The following is a 21956-nucleotide window of genomic DNA, read 5'->3' as shown; positions in this document are numbered from 1 at the left end:
CCCCCATGGTGGCCTGGCCCGCGATCGGGGCCCACCGATCCGTGGGCGGGCCTGTGCCGTGGGTGCACTCTTTTCCTACGCACCGGCCATGTAGGCCTCCACTATGGCCAGCGCGAAGGCGAACCACCCCTGCGCATGCGCGGGGATGACGTCAGCAGCCGCTGACGCTCCCGCGCATGCGCGGACCCACTCCAGCCGGCGGAGTCCCTTCGGCCCCAGCTGGTGTGGCACCAAAGGCCTTCCATGCCGGCTGGCAGGGCGCAAACCACTCCGGCGCCGGCCTAGCCCCTGAAGGTGCGGAGTATTCTGCACCTTTGGGGCGGCCCGACGCTGGAGTAGTTCACACCACTCCATCTCACCGGGTACGGGAGAATCCGGAACCCCCCCCCCCCCCCCCCCCCCCAGCTCCGGGTCATTGTCTGTATGGAGTTTGCACATTCTTCCCGTGTTTGCATGGGTTTTGCCCCCACAACCCAAAGACGTGCAGGGTAGGTGGATTGCCCATGCTAAATTTGCCCCTTAATTGGAAAAAATGAATTAAAAACAAAAGAAACAGAAAATCAGTGATGACTTGGTTTGATTGACTTGGCTGGTGGTCAATGAATGGGCCCAAAAGGCTGTGCACTGCCCAGTAATAGATGGTGGTTGGAAATTATCCCACTGCAATGTTTCAGAGCTTCAAGGGTTGAGTTTTGATTTCAGTTTGACTCCGAGCAGCCCCAAGGAAGAACTGCTGTCCTCTCCCCCGTACGTTTATATCCTGATGGTTTGCATTTCTAAACTGGCGTGGAGCCTGAATGAATCTATGTGCAGGAAAACTATGACAGGCTGTTCCAGCAGAATCCAGAGCCAACCAACTTTCTCTCTTGATAAGGCAGAGGCCTGGAAGCAAACCATGAACTGGAAGCAGAGTTTGCTGTGAAGCAAAGGGGCCTCTTCAGGAAAAGTGACGAGTAATACATTTCTAAACGACACAGAAGATCATCACAGGCTGCAAACTAAGGGCTTTACTCTGTAAGCGTGATGAGGAAAGCATGCTAAAGAATCACCATTTGAAGCAAAGACTCTTATCTTTTGACCTTCAACCTTATTATTTTCCCCCTTCTGTGTTTGTCTGTCTTGCGCATGTGGGTAGAGGGTGGGGCAGTTGAAGCAGGTAACAGGTTACCTTGTTGTTATCCAGTTGTATTTACTGCATATTTTATCATTATTCCTGACATAAAGAAACAGTAATTGTGCTTCAACATACAAACCTGTTGACTGTGATTATTGGGCAACCAAGCAATGTTTCTAAGAATTATTGGTTAACTCAGTCATGTTGTAACTCCGGGGCGAGTGGGGCTGGAATTGACCACACACTTGGCCAGGGTGTTGTAACAACCCTCCCCTTCAAATCTGACATCCCGCCTCATCAAACTACCTGCCTTTGATCCCTCTGTCCTTGCAAATTACAACACCATCTACAATTTATTTTTTTCTCTTCAAAGTCCATGCACATACTGTTGAATTTAAAGGTCAGGCTTAATTTCCTCACAATTCCCAAAGGTTAAATCCCTTCAATCAGATATCGGCCTGAATTTGACCACAAACTTTTAATATATCTCTCAGAAGAATAACTTTGTTAATGTTATCAAACCCTCTGGATTCAATGCGTATTTAAAACCATATTAGAGCCCTCTGTAAGTCCACACTGGAAAGGAGATCTGCCTCCAGCAGGAGTAGGTTCTGCTGGGCCTATTAAGGGTAAGCCGAGTAGGGTTGCCACAGTAACCTAGGAATGGCTCCAAATGGACCGGAAAGGTCCTGTGTAACATTATGGCGGCGGGAGGGGTTCTGAGAAGCAACAACATGCTCCCTTGAGCACGATTTTCCATCTTGTTATCATCGGGACAGGTATCCACCATATCCAAATTGTACCCCTCTGGTACAGTGTCTCAGTTCAACATGGACAAGCTCTGCAGCGCCTCGGCCATGCCAATCTGAAACTGGGACATGTCCCTCAGTGCCTCATCAAATTCAGCCTGGTACTGGGTCGTGTCCCCCAGCGAGTTAGACATTCTGCCATCGCCGTCACCGACTGCACCACACCTTGGACACCTCCATGAATGGTGCTGACATCATACACCAGGCTCTCCACTGCGGTTGCCATCCTATCAGTGCCAAGCATATCCGCCATCATCTCCTGCACACTTTGCCTCTGGGACTCCTCCAATTGACTGTGGACCTCCTGGAGTGTCGCTCATTTTGCCCTCTGAATGTCCTAGCCACTCCTTAACCTCTCCATCAGCTCCAGGAGAGCCTGTTCCAGAGGCTCAGCATCTGGCTGGGACCCAACTGGATCCTGGGATCCAGCAGTCCTCAGACTGCTGTATTGCCTGGGCATTCCTGCCTCCACCTAAGATACATCAGCAGGTGTGTGGTGCTCACCAGATTATGCCCCAGGAGCCTGATCACTAACATTTCCTCCCAAGGTGTGTGTCTCTGTACTAGTGGAGGGTGGTGATGACAGCTATGACGCTTCGATTGTTGCATCCTCTGAGTTTTGCTCCGTGGTGATTCTCCTGGGGGGCAGGGGAAGCTCCCTCGGATGGGTGAGTGCCGTTGGCTGAAGGACCTGCAGGAGAATTGGCATGTGGTCAGCAGGAGGGATAGGCCAGCCTGTTTGGCATCAACAACTCACTTTTGGCAGGTCCTCCAGGTGGGGACTGATGGGTCCTCACCTCTGTGGCATGCACCAACCTCTGAACTGCTGACTACTCTGCCCTTGCCACCCTGTCACCTCCAGGGCACGTTCCTCAAAAGGTGGTGAGAATTCTTATGTCTGGCGCCCCTCCGCCAGTCTGCGCCCTCTCCTAGCGATTGTGGGAGAGCTTCTCCTGCAGAGACACAGAGAGGGCATCGTTGGCTGCAGACGTGCAGTGATGGTGGTGGTGAAGGAAGGATAGAGGTGTGTGCAGGGAGAAGGGGATGGAAAGGTCTTGGTGGGGGGGGTCAATGCTCCATGGTGGGGGGAGGGGGGGTCAACGCTCCGTGCTGCCAGTCCTCCCAGTCACGCTGACCGAGCTGACTGTTGCTGCCACTTCGTGCCCTGTGGCTCATCCTCTGGTGCCAAGATGGCACTGCCAGGGGTTGTGCCTGGGCATTGCCAAGCATGTCCCTCACATCTGCACCTATACTTACCTGTGCATCCTCAGTGTAGTCCTCACAACAGGTTTACGTTTTTGGAAACCAGTAGTGATTCAAGCCAGTGTTATGGGCCAGGGTTTAGAGAATCCCAAAGTGTATCATGGAGATCACCTGACCGACAATTTTTAATAGAGTGGTTATGGGGAATACACGGGCTTACTCTGCAGGTGTAATACAACAGAAATCTACAGTACTTTTAAATTAAAACAATGTTTATTTATGAAACCAGTTCACACTTTATAAACCCACAGTAAACATCTGACCAACTGTCAACACCAATAAAACCTCAAAGAATAGAGTATAGATAACCCTTAATAAATTCCAAAACAACATTCAGAAGACACAGGACCCTTTTAAACACAGAGATCAGGTTTAGATTCTCTACTGAGAGCAGTTACCACTTTGAAATCATCCAAATGAATACCCTTTAGCTTGTAGAGAGATCCATGCACATCTGCTGGCTTTCACTGCAGCTCTTCTCTCTGAAAACAAAGCTAAACACACCCTGTAGCAAACAGCCTGAAGCGAAAGTAAAAAGCAGAGCCAGACCTCAGCTCCACCCACACTCTGACATCACTGCAGCCACTTGAGCAGACAAACATTTCTTAAAGTGACATTCCCATGACACCAGGGTGATGTCAGGCTGGGTGGGGAACTTTGTTGAGGGTGAAAGTAGTGGTGTCAAGCACACTATTGATGTTACAATGTATGAAAATCTGGCTTGTTCCCTTTGTGGGCATTTCCTGATCGCACCATCAGAGTAGGGAAGGGGAAATCCGAAACCCATATCTTGCTGGTCCAAATCCTGTTTTGGGCCTCTCATGAGCTTTATCAGCAATTGCAAGACTGTTAAAGTGCGGTCAGTATCTGTATTCCCCAATTATAGTGCACGTGTTTCTTCATTATTGTTTAACACACTCAGAAAATGAGATGCCAGTCGCTTATTCAATTAAGACAATGTAATTGCGTTAGTTTATATTCTCTTACCCTGTTTCCTTATGTCTAGATAGTCTAGACTTCAGCTTTTGGCTGGATAAGAGGGGGAAAGGGGGAGTTGATGGATTGTTCTGTCAGCTCACAGACATGTCAATGCTAAATGGAAGTGTACATCCATCTATTTGATATAAAAGTGGAGGTGGCACAGATCCCATAGCTTATTGCCTTTCCAGGCAAGGAACCAAGCTTCAACACCTTAGGCATGCTGGGATAATCTGTCTAGACATGGCCAAGGACATTGGCAGTAAATTCTGGGACAATAGTGACTGAGGAGAGCTTCGGAAGGAAAAAATAAGTGAATATCGTCTGAGAGTCGCTTGCCTGGGTTCAGAAGGCGAGGAATCCATATTAACAGGAGGTTCTTTGTTTTGGCTAGAAAAATAAAACTCACAATTGAAAAATGATTGAGGAAGTAACAGAAGTAAGAAATGCTGAAAATTGCAGACAGCAGAAATGATAGATTCATCACTGCCAAGCTACAAGAGAGCTTTACAGACAGCATCCTATTAGGAAATAGGCTGTTGGGTAAGAATGAAAAATGGGAATTTTCAACTGATTTTGAACAGATAAGGCAGAGTCAAGACTTTAGCCACAACTACCTCATTTGCTTTTCAAGCAAGGAATTAAACATCAAAATTGCAGCAGGGCAGGGATATTTTCACTAAATTTAGCAGTGGCAATGTAAAGGATGTTTTTCTACAGTAACACAACTGGAAATAAAACAATAAAATCCTCTTGTGCTTTAAGCACTCTGATCACAGGTAGGGGTAGTAACATAATGACAATGAGTGGGATTCTCTCGGCCCCCAGCTGCGTGTTTCTCAGCGGCGCTCTGTTCGTGGGTGGTGGGATTTTCTCTTCCCACCATCTGTCAATGAGATTTCCCATTGAAACCACCCCACACTGCTGTAAAATCCGTGGGCCATGGTGCGCTGCTGGTGGGAAAAGAGAATCCTAATGGCTGGAGAATTCCAGCCAATACTTGTAGACTAGTGCTCCAGCTAATGTGTTGGTGGCATGAGTCCAAATCCCACCCGGGCTACTAGGGGAATTAGTCTAATTTAACTAATCCACTAACTCTTGTTTCCATCCCAGCAGGAACCATTAACATTTAAAGAGACATCTGAGCACCCAGTAATTAACTGAAAGAACAACATTACAAGATTTAATGTTTTTAAACAAAAACGTACTTTATTGAAACATTAAAGTAAGCAATATAGTTTGTAACTATGCATGCTATGAATCCAGCTGTACTTTTGCTTCCCCGCAAAGATTCCCTTATCCGACAACAGCTTGCACGGTCATTCACTTTTTCAGCGACCAACCCAAGAGTATGCCACAGCTCCCCAGAATTCACTTTGATTTCGCCTCAATATTCCAGCTACACATCCGAGGTACATGATTTCCTGGGGATATTTCTATTATCATTAGGCTTAGTGACTCTCAAACTTTTTTTAAAGAACTCATGGCTGTGGATTCAGCTTTAGCTTTACTGCCTTCTTGCCTGACTTTGGACAGACAGGCTGCATTTCCACAGTCTCTACAATGTCATCTGCCTTTCACTGTGAAGACCACTGCAGATTTTGTCCTCCAGCTCCAAGATAGTAAAGGAAAGTAATCTTTATTGCCACAAGTAGGCTTACATTAACACTGCAGTGAAGTTACTGTGAAAAGCCCCCAGTCACCACATTCCGGCACCTGTTCAGGTACACAGAGGGAGAATTCAGAATGTCCAAATTACCTAACAGCACATCTTTTGGGACTTGTGGGAGGAAACCGGAGCACCCGGAGGAAACCCACACAGGCACGGGGAGAACGTGCAGACTCCACACAGACAGTGACCCAAGCTGGGAATCAAACCTGGGACCCTGGAGCTGTGAAGCATCAGTGTTACCCACTGTACTACCCAGATTAGATAGGCACATGTTACAGCTTTGTTTTCCTCAAGATTTGCAGCTGAGCTACAGCCTACACAAGACAAAATTTGCAACTTCCTTCAGCCTATCTCCATGGCAATGTGGCATATTTTGGGATGTTCCAATCAGAAATGTAAATGATCTGTATTTTATCAAAACAACAATTCTTCTGATTTTAGGACTCGCATGACTCATTTATATCTCTAATGTATACTTCTGCAAACTCCTGGGTTCCACTAATACGTCAAGAGATGGGTTTACGTTTTCTCATTTCCAACTGTGACCCTTTTACAATAAACACAGGTTACATTTTAACTGTAATAATAGGAGGCTTGTGTAATGTGCATTAAGCTTAGGGTTGTATACTAGATTCCTGATTAGATTTTTACATTTACCTTACATTTAAGACTTTAATTTCCAACCTAAAAGTTATATTGCTACTGAAACAAATTCTGGAATCATTTGTACACAATAATCTGAAATAAAAAGTTATCTCAGTAATGGTAACTATGATGCTGTCAGATTGTCATAAAACCCATTTGGTTCAAATATCCTTTAAGGAAGAAAATCAGTCGCCCTGACTTGGTTGGTCTGTGTGCAACTCTAGGCCCTAAACAACGACACTTTAGTGTCCTCTAAGATGTTACAGGGCCACCCAACATGGGCAGGGTTCTCTGTTCCCCACTGGGAACCCCGATGAACAGAGAATGGTGTGTTGGCCGGAAAATGGGATCAGCACTGGTTGGCAGGCCCGTCCCCAGCTTTTGCTCCCATGCTGTTGGCTGTAGTAGGTTATCACCTCCGTGCCAGTGGGATCACGCAGACCACCGATTTGCATACATTTAAATGTGCTGAATGGGCTGGATGCCAAAATCTCTTCCTTTCCCGTTATGCTCCACCTATCACATCCAGGAGTCATGCAGTCGTGAATTGGTGCAAGTATTTATAAATGGGGCCCAGGCATAATGGCCTTTGATGGGGAGCAAGGAGGTAAGAAAGCCTTTTAAATGATGTGGGCTTGCTGCCATGTGTATGCCTGGAGCTCTAGGACTAGTGAGGACTGACTGAGATAAATCTCTAGGACTTGATGATTTCCACACAATAGTATTAAAAGAAATAGGTGAGTTAATTGCCGATGCATTAATTATAATTTACTAAAACTCCTGAGATTCAGGAATTGTGCACTAGAGTTGGAAAATTGTAAATGACACTTCACTACTTAAGAAGGGGACACCAGGGGCTGAATTCTCCGTTCTGAAGATTGAGTGCTCCCGTCAGTGGAGACTCGCTACAGGTTTCTGCTGGTGCTAGGAGTGGTGCCCAGGACCGATTCCGCCTCCTTAACCAAGCTAATTTATGGATAGATGAGAGCTTGCTGAATTCCATCAGAATCCTGGAATCGGGCCACCATTTTGAACAGGTGGCCCCAAGATCTGGCGGCAGTCCCCTCCCCCCACGATGCAAATCCTGCCCCCTTTTCCACTTACAAGTAGTGGCATCCACCCCCCACCACAGGAATAATGGAACATACCCCCCACAGCAAGCATGGATTGGAGTGACCCAAACCTTCCCACGACCCCTCAAGCCTCCCCACCCAAACCTCCCATCGGAACCCCCCAGCTACCTCCCCATCAGACCTCCTCCAAAGAGAACCCATCAAGCCCCCAATCAGAGACCCTCATCAGACCTCACATTCGAGACACCTCAACAGAGACCCCCCCCCCATCAGCGACCCCCCAACAATTACAGGTAACTACAGACCAGTCAGTTTATCATCAATTTCAATGAGGCGACTGTAATTTATCATCTCACAGAGGGCGAGATATTCCAGTCATACCCGCCCCAAGACCATAAATTCTCACCCGAGGTCAATGGACTTTTAAATGGTCTCTGGAATTTTCCGTCCCACATACAACAATTCCTGTGGCAGGCCAGACTGGAAAATGTATCCCAGCATCTGATGCATTTGCTTGAGGAGTTACTGGCAAACTGGATGCGTGTCTATGAATGCCATATATATATGAAATTCCAGAATGCATTTGAGCATTTTCCAAGCATCTCGAATTCCCAACATGTATATCAATGTCTTGGGTGAAGGAATAGAGCTTCATAGCCAACTTTTTAGATGGCACTAAGTTAAGAGGTATCCATTATTTTGTGTGGGTAGGAGAAGGAAGCTACAAAGTAGGGCACAGGGATGTATATGGGCTAGGAGACTGGGATAAACCATTGCAGCAAGAGCTTCGTGTTGAGGAGTGTCAGGATATCTATTTTGGAAAAGACAAACTGGAATACTATATGATGGTGATAGTATATAGGTCATGGATTGGTAAAAGAATTTAAGAAACAAATCATCACAAGCTGATGCACAGGGACAAAAAAGTCAAAATCACCGAAATAATGGCTTTTTTCTCAAAGGAGTTACAATTCAAAAATAAGGAAGTGACTTTGGTGTACAGATCCTTCGTCAGGCTCCATATGCCGTAGTGAGTTCTGGTTTGGGTATCACACCTCAGGAAATATATATTGACCTTGGAATGGATGCAACATACATTAGTCAGAATGATAAAATTCTTCCTATTTTTCTCACTAAGCCATCTGCCATCAACTGGGCATTTTCCTGCAGTTGGAATGCAAGAAATATATTGACCCAGGATTCTCCATGATGACTCCATTACATGGCTGATATAACTTAGACAACTTAATGTGGAACTCTTCCATTTCCTGACGTGGAATACAATGTTATGATACAGTTCTCAAACTAGCCTGAATCATTGCTATGATCTACTTAGGGACCGATAACTTAAAAAAAAATTGGAAGTTCAAAGACGGACTGAAATTAACACATGGCAAGATTTCAAGTTTTAAGAATTTTACTGCAACAAACAAACTAAAAGCAGCATTGACTGAACACTATTTCAGTTGGCACCTTATGCTCTAAACTACAGAAACGTTTCCATTAAATTTTAAAGAGCCTGAAAATTCCCTGTCACAGTTACGATTTACTCTGTGCAATAATCAGAGACTTCATTTCCCAGGTACCAGCCCAAAACGAACCTCAGCTTTTGAGGGCTTGCTTTGTCCTTTTCCAGCTGGTTAACTCCTAATTCGCAAATTGGCTTTCAAGATGAAGGTTCCGCCAGAAATCCCTCTTCCTAGGCCAATCCTCCACTTTCATTTCAATCCTCTTAAACTTGGTTTTGAGCTCCCACCCGCATTCTGCGCAATGGACAATAGTGACTTGCTTCCTCTATCTCTTCGTTCTCTTTCTCAGATTCTTGCAGACATATCTTGTCTATGATGCTCAGTTGCATTTTAGGAAAACCAGGAACACAATCTTATATTGGCTTTCTAAATAGGCAGTTTAAAGTATAACTCTTTACAAATGTTCTAACACCCACCTGTGACTTGGAGACTAACCTTGAGCAGAGCTGTTAAGTCATTGTTTACATGTGTGCATTTGTTGAATCTTCTTCCCAATAAAAAAACCTACCCCCAACCTTTAACAACCAAGCCAAAAAGAATGGTCAGCAGAATTCAGCGAAGCTCACATGGTCCCCTTAATTCCTCCATTTTATCCTAAATTAAAGGCACAGTCCCAAAATGTAACAACCTTACCAACTTAGTAAATATAACAACATCGATCTATTACAGATCTCCTCTCTGACATTTTATTAAGGTGAATGCATTAGTTTTGGAGCAATCAGAGTTGAACAATCTAAATTTCTAAATCAGAATGTGCATTGAAATCAAATTAATTTCAATGAAGTTTATTCCTACTTAACTGTTTGAAGGTAGATCTGAAGTAATATTCCTTCTAATAAGTGTGTGGTCCCTTTAAGTTTTTTTTGCACAGCTGCACAAATGTGGTAATTTAAAGGAGCAGGCTTGTATGCAGCCAATATTGATTTGAAATGATCTAAGACATAGGCATCTGCTGCCAAATTTATTTGAACACGTATTAAATATTTATGAAAACAAGCAATGATGCACAAGACTGTCAATACAGGCTACTGAATGTAAACATCCTTTCAAAAATACCATGCATTTTAAGGATTCTCACAATTTTGTTTTTCATTTCTCAGTCAGTGCTCATGCTCAACCCTTTTCTGGTATAGATTTATTTCAATGCTTGTTCAATCAGCAGTTTGTTTCAGCTACTGATTTTGTCGGCCTCAATTTTCATAGATTTTTTCCACAGACCTTCATGTACCAAGCTATTAAAGTGCTTCGTGTCAAACCACAATTTTTTATTTGTTATTTTGTTCTTTTTAACAGCTGTGGCTTTTTAAAAATATAATATAATATAATTGCACTTAATCCTACAAGATAACTTTATACAAAGCCTTTCAACCTATACTTTGGCATGAATTTCAACCGGCAATGGATTACTTCAGGACTAATGAAATGTGTGCCTATCTCTCATCAGGCTTTGCTCCATTTTGCCACTATTACGTATATCTAGATGAACACAAACCTTTGATTACAAGCATCAACCTTTTCTAAGCCAAAAAACAGTAAATTTAAAAATGCCTTGTTGATTTTGGCTTGCAACATAGCACATTAGAAATAATCAGAACTCCTATTGCTGCTATGCATATGGCTAAGGGCTCAACAACAACACATCACATTTGGTTGGCATGGACCAGTTTGGGCCCAAAGGGCCTGTCTCCATGCCATAGATTCTATGATTCCAAGATCACAAGGTTAATAGATGCATTCTATTGGTGGTAGATCAGTCTTGACACAAACCAAACCTGAGTTGATATCTTGTGGAAAATAATTGACACTTCTTGGTTGACGGTTGACTGTATTAAGCTGTAGGTTGTGTTGCTTCACTGTGATTATCAGACAATCCGAACAGGCAAAGGAAGAAAAAAATAACATCAAAGGAACACGACTGCTTCAGAAAGTTTGTGGCAATTTAACAGGAGGAAGCAATTACAAGTAACCTCCTTGGACACCAGTTCAAAATGTCCTGTAAAAGCAGAACCTTACATCCTTTTCAAATTAGCTTTAATTATTCGCTTCCTGCTATGCAAATGTTTTTTTCTCTCAGTCCTGATTTTCCAGCACTTCCCACATCTGCACAAGGAGAACCTCACCCTGAACCATATACGCACAATGTGTAGTTCTCTATGGAAACAGTTAACATAGAACATAGAACATACAGTGCAGAAGGAGGCCATTTGGCCCATCGAGTCTGCACCGACCCATTTAAGTCCTCACTTCCATCTATCCCTGTAACCCAACAACCCCTCTTGAACTTTTTGGTCACTAAGGTCAATTTATCATGGCCAAACTACCTAACCCGCATGCCTTTGGACTGTGGGAGGAAACCGGAGCACCCGGAGGAAACCCATGCAGACACGGGGAGAACGTGCAGACTCCGCACAGACAGTGACCCAGCGTGGAATTGAACCTGGGACCCTGGCGCTGTGAAGCCACAGTGCTGTCCACTTGTGCTACCAGTGCTGCCCTAACGGTAAAATGTTGGATATGTCTTCTGCAAACTAAGAAGTTCCACTTCTATCTTTATCATAGCTTTATCATTTGGAACAGTATCTTGGAAGACAGCAATTTATTTTAAGAATCATTGCCAACATCAACACTTATTCCAGGGTCTTGTATTTATGCATTGAATTCATTCCTTAAACGGTGGTCTCAACTCCACAGACCTTCTTTTCCCTATATGGCTCAGTTCCTTTGTAAATTATTGACTAGTATATTGTGGTGGTAAGCAGTTTAATCAAACTGCGTGCAGCTATATAACCAGCTGCAGGAGGGTTTTGAGAACACCTTGGATTTCTATATTTATTCTAATCGGCAGGATATGAGCAAGGGGCCCACTTTCAAACTTATATCAGAGGATATGTATTTGTCCGTGGCCTGGATGGATATTTACACTAGAGTTCTGTTGTTCAACTCATTTGAGTATTCATTGGAGCATTTGCAGTCATAAATTCCATGTGATATCAGAGTAATATGTTGGAGTACTTGGAAATTAGAGGGAAGTCTTAAAATAATACGATGCTGTTTGAAAGTGGCAACAGAAGATTGGGGTAGTAGCATGGTTTGCCCATTCAGGTCACTGACTGCATATCCCAAAATAATTATCGCACTATTGTTCAACCACAGGAACAGCTGGCAGACCAAGCAGAGGCAGGACATGGAACAGGTGCATAGAAGAAGATGCCACCACGTCAATGGGTGGACCTGTACATAGAGCAGAATTAAGACAGGCAAACGGGTCTCTTTTAGATGAAGCCTTCTGTCATGTATCAGAGAATACAATCCTGCTGGTTTAGTGTCATGTGATGTGTAGGACATCTGCAGAGTGTTTGTATGGGCTTTAGGAAGATCACCTTTGATTGTATGAGCAACACCCTTAATAAAACTGGCGATGAGGATTGAGGCAGGAAAAATTGCAATAAAAAATGTTTTCGGCAGCTAAATGGTGGAAATGGCATCGTGAGCAACAGAAAGTTGCTCAGACTCACGCGCACACACACACAGACATCAGGCAAGGCACTGCGTCTGATGCTGAGGGTTTTAAAAAAATGCTGAAACAATTATGAGTAAGAAGGCCGACAGTTGAGGGAAACGTGCTTGCATTGAAGTGAGTGGGGTCTGGGCTGCAGGGACCATGCATGTGGCGAAGCTAAATGGACTATGGGCAACGGGGATTTCAAAATCTGCCGACACTGCACAGGCCATTACTTGATGGAAAAGGTGAACTACAGTCAGGCAAAATGGGAAAAAAAGATTCCAGTTGCTTGTTAAAGCGGCGTATTTGCTCTATACTTTCCATTCAAAATCGTAAGGGAGGAAGTGTAGTCCCTAAGAGCCAGGATGCCAAAATGGCGGGACAAATGGGCCCCAATGCTGCATTTGATGAGGATCTTTTTTTTTAGTAAACATTTTATTGAAGTGTTTATAATTTTAACATTTAAACATTCTAAACAGCAGAGCTGACCAACATACGCAACAACATCATAATAACATACCCACTTCCCCACCGCCCTACCTCCTGACTGCCCATATATTAGATTCCCTATCCTTATTCTACAATGCCGTGACTCCCTTTTCTTCACCCCCCCCCCCCCCGCTCTCCGCCCCCCCCCCCTCCGCCCCCCCTTCCGCTGACGGTCAGTTTTCCTTAAAGAAGTCGATGAACGGCTGCCACCTCCGAGCCCAACCCCTGAATTGAACCTCTTACGGCGAACTTAATCTTCTCCAGTCTGAGAAACCCTGCCATGTCACTGACCCACACCCCTGACTTCGGGAGCTCCGAGTCCCTCCATCCCAGCAAAGTCTCCAGGCCACCAGGGAGGCAAAGGCCAAAACGTCAGCCTCTCTCCCCTCCGGGGCCCCCGGATCCTCCGACACCCCAAATATTGCCATCTCTGGACTCGGAGTAACCCTCCATTCCAGGACCTCTGACATGACGTCCGCAAACCCCTGTTAAAATCCCCTCAGCATCGGACATGCCCAAAACATGTGTACGTGATTCGCCAGGCTTCCCCCACACCGCCCACATCTGTTCTCCACCACCACAAAAAACCTACTCATCCGGGCCATATGAGCCCTGTGGACAACCTTGAACTGGACCAGGCTAAACCAACACATGACGAGGATGAATTGACTCTCCTCAAGGCCTTTTCCCATAGTCCGACTTCCAACTCCCGTCCCAACTCTTCCTCCCATTTCCTCGTCACCTCCCTGATTGGGACCCCTTCCCACTCCCATCAATTCCTTATATATTTCCGAGACCCTCCCCTCCCCAATCCCTGTTTTTGACATCACCTTATCCTGCAGTCCCCTGAGAGGGAGGCGAGGGAAGCTTGGAACCTGCCTCCGGACAAAGTCCCGAAATCCATTCCCACCCGGTAACTCAAACTCCTCCTCTCATCTCTCCAGGCTCGGAAAACCCTCTTCAATGAAGAGATCACCAAATCTCTCAATCCGTGCCCGCTGCCATCTCTCGAAGCCCCCCCCCGGAGCGAACCAGTGATTGTCACTGATTGGTGACCACACCACTCCAGTCTAATGTGCTGCCTCCACTGCCCCCACACCCTCAGGCTGCCACTACCACTGGGCTTGTGAAGTACTGAGCCAGCGAGAACGGCAGAGGTGCCGTTAACAAAGCCTCGTATCCTTACAGGATGACACCTCCACTCCCACACCGACCCCTCCCCCACTACCCACCACCCACTTTCTACCATCGATATATTCGCCGCCCAATAATAATTAATAAAATTCGGAAGGGCCAAGCCCCCATCCTGTGCCCCCGTTCCAAAAGGACCTTCCTCACCCTCGGGGCCTTACCGGCTCATACAAAACCCGAGATCGTCGCAATCGTCTTCCTGAAAAATGCTTTAGGGATAAAAATTGGAAGACATTTAAACACAAATAGCAATCTCGGGAGGACTGTCATCTTCATAGTTTGTATGCTCCCCGCCAATGACAGCGGGAGCATGTCCAATCTGTGGAAGTCCGCTTTCATTTGCTCAACTGCCCTGCCCAAATTTAGTTTATGAAGCTGACCCCAGTCTGTGTGGAGTCTGCACGTTCTCCCCGTGTCTGCGTGGGTTTCCTCCGGGTGCTCCGGTTTCCACCCACAGTCCAAAGATGTGCGGGTTAGGTGGATTGGCCATGCTAAATTGCCCTTAGTGTTCAAAATTGCCCTTAGAGTTGGGTGGGGTTGCTGGGTTATGGGGATAGGGTGGAGGTGTTGACCTTGGGTAGGGTGCTCTTTCCAAGAGCCAGTGCAGACTCGGTGGGCCGAATGGCCTCCTTCTGCACTGTAAATTTTATGAACTACCTAAAACTCCTTCCCAACACTTTAAATGGTAACTGCCTCAGTCTCCTCTCCTGCCCCCGTGCCTGAATCACATACACCTCACTCTTACCCATGTTTAAATTGTAGCCCGAGAACCGACCAAATTACTCCAATATCTCCATAATCCCAGCCATTCCCCCCAACGGGTCTGTTATGTAAAGGAGCAAGTCATCCACCTGGAGTGAACCCTGTGCTCCCCCTCCCCTCACTAACCCGCGCCAGATGTTTGATGACCAAAGCACCATTGCCAAGGGCTCTATGGCCAGGGCAAATAGTAGTGGGGAGAGTGGACACCCCTGTCTTGTCCCCCGACCTAAGCTAAAATATTCTGACTGGACCCGGTTGGTCCTTACATTTGCCACCGGTGCCTGATACAGCAGCCGGACCCAGTCAATGAATCCATGCCCGAACCAAAACCTTCCCAGGTTATCCACAGGTACTTCTACTCTCCCCGTTCAAAGGCCTTTTCTGCATCCATGGCCTCCACCACCTCGACCTCACACCCTTCCGCTGGCATCATTATCACACTTAAGAACCGTCTAATGTTGGACGTCAGGTGGTGTCCCTTCACAAACCCCATCTGGTCTTCCCCTATCACCTCCGGGACACAATCCTCTATGCGCGTGACCAAGATCTTTGTCAGCAATTTTGCATCTACATTTAAAAGGGAGATTGGCCAAAACGATCCACTGTTCTCTGGATCCTTTTCCCACTTCAGAATAAGGGAAATCAATGCCTGCAATAACGTTGAAGGGAGCTCCTTGGACTCATTAAAAGCCTTTACCAGGAGAGGCCCCAGCAACCCGGAAAACTCTTTGTAGAACTCGACCGGGTATCCATCAGATCCCGAAGTCTTGCCCGATTGCATCGCCTCCAATCCATCTATAATCTCCCCAAGGCCAATTGGGCCTCCCAAGCCTTTCACAAACTCTTCATCTATCCTCGGGAACTCCAGTCCCCCCCCCCCCAAGAATCGCTTCATGCCCTCCTCCCCAGCTGGAGGTTCCGATTTATACAATCTACTATAAAATTCCCAACACACGTCATTCACCCCCGCCGGATCCACATCGACCTTCCCCCTTGTTTCCTTTACTTTCCCAATTTCTCTCGCCGCCTCCTGCTTCCTCAGCTGATGTGGCAACACCCTGCTAGCTTTTTCCCCATATTCGTACACCGCCCTCTTCACCCTCCTCAGCTGCCCCTCCACCTTACCTGTGGACAGGAGCCCATTTGTAGTCTCTGCCGCTGCTTCAGAAGCCCCTCATCCGGAGACTCTGCATATCTGCTATCCACCTGTAAAAGTTCACCTACCAGCCTGTCCAACTCCAAAATGAGTCCCCCCCCCCCCGATAACCGCCTTCAGTGCCTCCCACATCAGCCCTGCCAAGATCTCACCCGTATCCTTGATCCTTATGTATCCCCGAATGGCCTCCCTCACCCACTCACACACCTCGTCCTCTGCTAGCAACCCTACATCTAACCTCCATTGCGGCCGCTGGTCCTTTCCTTTGCTCACTTGCAGGTCTACCCAGTGTGGGGCGTGGTCTGACACCACAATTGCTGAATATTCAGGATCCACCACCTCAGCCGGCAGCGTTTTGTCCAGGACAACGAAATCTACGGCCCACTCAGCTCGTAGCCATGGCGTTGATAAGACAGGTCCCAAGTTTCAGAGATGCAGACCTGGGGAGGCTCCAAGATGTGGTCGAGGCCAGGAGGGATATACTATTCCCCCAAGGGACCTGGATGGTGAGCCACAGGGCAACCCAGTGTTGGCTGGGATGAAGTGGCACCCGCTGTCAGCTTGGGCAACGTGACCAGAAGGACTGGCCTCCAGTGCTGCAAGAAGGTCAATAACATTTACCGGGCAGCACGGAAAATTTGACACCACCCTCTTCCGAGACTTTTCTGCCCCCTTGTGAGCATTCTCCCCAACCCTCCTTTCACCCTTCCTTCAACCCTTCCCCCATGCAACCCTTCCTTCACCACCACCCCCCACCAATGTGAACCACACGTGCGGTTACTGATGCCCTCTCTGTGTCTCCACAGGAGAAGCTCTCTCCAGAGTCGCTGGGAAAGGCCCAGATTGGTGGAGGGGTGCTAGACATAAGAATCTTCACAACCATCGAAGAATGGGCCCCAGGGTAGCTGAGGACAGAGCGGCCACCAATGCAGAGGTTGGCACAGGTCGCAGAGGTGAGGAGCCTCCAAGCCCCACTTGGAGGACCTGTCAAATGTGAATAGTTAATGCCATACAAACTGACCCATCCCTCCCACTGACCACATGTCCATTCTCCCGCAGGACGTCCAGCCGATGGCGCCGGCCCATCCGGGGTGGTCCCCTCTCTTGCCTCCCATGAGACCACCTCGGAGGAGAGCTCCAAGGATGCAACAATTGACACGTCACAGCTGTCATCCCCACCCTCCACCAGTGTACAGACATGCACCTTGGTGGGCAATGTTAGTGGACAGGCTTCTGGGGCACAAACTGGTGAGTACCACACAGTCACTGATGCACATCAGATGAAGGCAGTAATGCCCAGGTGAGACAGCAATCGGAGGCCTGCTGAATCTCAGGACTCAGCTGGATCCCAGCCAGATGCTGAGCCTACCGACCAGGCTAGCACGGAGCTGATGGATACGTTCGGGAGAGGCCGGAGCATTCAGAGAGAGGTGTCAATAACACGACAGCAGGACCAAAGCCGACTGGAGGAGTCCAGGAAGCTATGCGTGCAGGAGATGTTGTTGGCAATGAGATGCAGCGAGGCCAACACTGCTCGGGTGGCGACCGCAGTGGAGAGCCTGGTGCATGACATCAGCAGAATTAGTGAAGGTGTCCAAGGCATGGCGCACTCGTTGATGGCCATGGCTGAGGGCCCCTGGAGATTGCCCGACTCGCTGGGGACGTGACCCAGTATCAAGCTGACCTTGATGAGGTTCTGCAAGAACAAATGAAAAACAAAAAGAAAATTGTTTATTGTCACAGTAAGCTTCAAATGAAGTTACTGTGAAAAGCCCCTAGTTGCCACATCACGGCGCCTGTTCGGGATGCTGGTACGGGAATTGAACCTGCGCTGCTGCCTTATTCTGCTTTACAAGCCAGATGTTTAGCCCGCTGTGCTAAACCAGCCCCTTAACATGACCTAGTCTCAGATGGGAATGGCCGAGGTGCTGCGGACCTTGTCCCAGTCACTGAGGAGCATCGCCGAATGCGTCAACATCATGGTGCAGATATTGGGGAGCTGCCAGGGCTGGCTGAGCCAGATGATGCAGGGGCAGCCGGGGTTCGATCCAGCTGCCCCCTCCGTCCCGAGGTGAACCCCAGGGCCCTTTGGGCACCGACCAGGAGGAGGGGTGCTGGGTGCCCCCCCAGACCCATCCCATGGAGTGGAGATGGTGGCCACCATCTCCCCCGAATTACATCCCTCTGATGAGGCCGTATCTTGTAGTCAGCACATGGGACAGGGCGTCATGGCTATGCATGTGTCCCAACCCCAATTCCCATCCTCTGTCAGCTCCCGTCACCTCCCCCCCCCCCCCCCCCCCCCCCCCCCGCGCTCCCCGGTCCTGGCAGAGGCTCCCTCCCTCCCTAGCAGCCCTGCCAGCGGCAGGACCGGCAGCCCACAGTCATGCTCCTGCGTGTCGTACCTCCTCTCTCTCTCTCATCGGCCACGGCGCCTGTTTCTCGATTTTTGAAACCACAAGTTAAACTCGCCGTTGGTAATTCCCCCTGGCGGAGGCGGAGCATCGCGGAGGCCCTGGAGAATTCCGGGTCTGGAGTAGGATGCATTGACGCCGCTGTTGTGGCACCGGAGCATGGCATTCTGGCAGGCGCCGGGTATGCACCACGATTTTGGCTTCACGTCCGATTCTGCGCCCAATTGCCTTTCCCAATTCCAGCATCGGCTGACGGAGAATCCCGCCCAATGTAACTGAACTACTGCAAGAGTTAATGTTAGGTGTCTTTTCAATGCAAGGCAATCAACAATCTTTTTGAGCATATCCAAAACTTGAAGGGCATAAAATTAAAATGAGCGTGGATACGGACGCAGCAGTATTGCTGATACCTGAGACAATATATCATCATAAGTTGAAGCATCTGCCTTTACAACCATCAAATGTGATTGTAAGGGCGTACACAGAAGAAGCGGCACCATTAAAAAGATGCACCATGCTGAAAGCAGAAGCAAATGGGAAGACGGTGAAGGTGCATCTTCTCGTTATCCGTGGAATCATTCCTGCTCTATGCGGTAGAGCACGATTGGCCACGATGAGGTTTAACTGACAACCAATCTATCAATTAGTGGATTCAAAGAGCAACTTGCACCAGCTTCTGATGAAATACGAGAATGAGTTCTAAGATTCGCAAGACTCTATGACTGGAGTTGAGATACACCTAAAAATAAAGCCATACAGCACGCCCTAATGGCTCAAAGCTAGAGCCGCATCGTACACCAACAAGCCCAAAGTTGATGAAGAACTAGGAAGATTAGTACGAATAGGAGCCATTGAACCTGTTGTTACAAGTGATTGGGCAATGCCATTAGTTCCTGTATTAAAACGGGATGGCTCAGTGAGAATTTGTGAACATTTTAAAGCTACAATTAACCCAATATTGTACTCAGGTCTTAATCCACTGCCGCTGATTGAGGACCTATTTGCTGGACTTTGTGAAGGGCAGAAATTTGGTAAAATTGATCTTTCACAGGCATATCTGCAGATGAATGTGGTTACGAATCACAGCCACTACCCACACATAAAGGTTTAGTTACAGAGGACTTCCTTTTGCAATGACATATGCTCCTGCTCTTTTGGAAAGATCCATGAATCAAATTCTAAGTGGGTTGACTGGAGCGCAATGATATTTGGATGACATACTCATCACCGGTTCAAGTGTAAAGGAACATTTGGAGAACGTGGAAGCTACTCTGAAGTGTTTACAAAGCCACAACTTGAGTGTTTAAAAGGAGAAGTGTGACTTTTTCAAGTCATCCATAAATTACCTTGGTCACATCATCGACAAAGATGGATTATACAAGGAGTCAAAGAAAATGTCAGAAATCTTAGAGCCACCACGTCCTCAAAAGGTGACACAATTAAAGTTTTTAGGATTGATCAATTATTATGGTAAATTTGTGCCAAATTTTGCAACATGACTGAAGCATTTACACACTTTGCGATGTACCAAACATACATGTTACTGGTCAGAAGAATGTGAAAATGCATGCAATGAAGTGAAAGGAGCTTTACAGAAGTCAGAGATATTTGCTCATTATAATCCCAAGATGAAGTTGCAACTTTCTTGCGATGCCTCACCTTATGGGGTTGGTGCAGTGATTTCAGGAGCATTTGCTTCCTGAGCTCTTACTAGCACAGAAATTAATTACCTTCCGTTAGAAACAGAAGCTTTCAGCATCATTTTCTGGTGTGCGAGAGTTCCACCATTCCCTTTAGTGGAATTGTTTTGCTCTTTTAGCAGATCGTCTTAGGATCATATAAGGGTGTACTTCCTTTGGCAGCGGGTGGATTGCAAGGATGGTCTTTGATGTTGTTTACGTGCATGTGCGATGTCCAATGTCGTGGGTCGGAGCGGCATGCGAATACTGATGCTTTGTTACGATTGCTGGTAGGGGTCAAGCATGACCGTGAAAACATTTTGTCAATAGTTTGTATTACTCGCTCTTGGATAGTCTATCTGTGACTTCATCTAAGTTCAAAGATACACAAGAACCAATCCAATGATGGAGAAGGTGATGGATTTGGTTCAAAAATGAACACTGTCAGAGGTTCTTGGGAAAAATCCAGACTTCGGGCCCTACATCACACGGAGACTTGAGTTGACAGTGCAGAATGGAGTTTTATTATGGAGAATCCATGTGATTATTCTGCCATGCTTACGTAGTAGAGTTCATGTACATATACATGAGGGACATCCTGAGGAACTAGCAGAGTTATTTTCAGTGGCCAGATTAGATGCACAAATTGAAGAGAAAGTAGGGCAATGTCAATCCTGTGTAAAACTAAAGAACATAGGAACTAGGCGCAGAAGTAGGCAATTCAGCCCTTCGGGCCTGCTCTGCCATTCAATCAGAACATAAGTTCATAAGACATAGGAGCAGAATTAGGCCACTCAGCCTATTGACTCTGCTCCACCATTCAATCATGCTGATATTTTTGTCATCCCCATTCTCCTGCTTTCTCCCCATAACCCCTGATCCCCTTATTAATCAAGAACCTATCTATCGCTGTCTTAAAGACATTCAGCGATTTGGCCTTCACAGCTTTCTGTGGAAAAGAGTTCCACAGATTCACCACCCTCTGGCTGAAGAAATTCCTCCTCATCTCTGTTTTAAAGGATCGTCCCTTTAGTCTGAGATTGGGGTCCTCTGGTTCTAGTTTTTCATACTCAAAGGGTGGTAGAGGTTTGGAACTTGCTCCCACAAACAGCGGTTGAAACTAGAAAAGTTGCTCATTTAAAATCTGAGATAGATTTTTTTTAAGCAAAGATATTAAGGGATTTCGGCCAAAGGCAGGCATATAGAGTTGGGTCACAGACCAACCATGATCTCAATGAATGGTGGGATATGCTCGAGGGGCTGAATGGCCTGCTCCTGGTCCTATGTTCTTATGTAGATTGTCAAATTACAAAATAGAACATGCAGTGCAGAAGGAGGCCATTTGGCCCATTGAGTCTGCACCGACCCACTTAAGCCCTCACTTCCACCCTATCCCCGTGACCCAATAACCCCTCCTAACCGTTTTGGTCACTAAGAGCAATTTATCATTGCCAATCCACCTAACTTGCACATCTTTGGACTTTGGGAGGAAACCGGAGCACCCGGAGGAAACCCACGCAGACACGGGGAGAACGTGCAGACTCCACACAGACAGTGACCTAGCGGGGAATCGAACCTGGGATCCTGGAGCTGTGAAGCCACAGTGCTATCCACTTAGAACATAGAACATAGAACAGTACAGCACAGAACAGGCCCTTCGGCCCTCGATGTTGTGCCGAG

The sequence above is a fragment of the Scyliorhinus canicula genome, chromosome 3 (assembly GCF_902713615.1).
Source record: "Scyliorhinus canicula chromosome 3, sScyCan1.1, whole genome shotgun sequence".
NCBI classification, from domain to species: Eukaryota; Metazoa; Chordata; class Chondrichthyes; order Carcharhiniformes; family Scyliorhinidae; genus Scyliorhinus; species Scyliorhinus canicula.
This window is presented reverse-complemented; position numbering follows the sequence as displayed.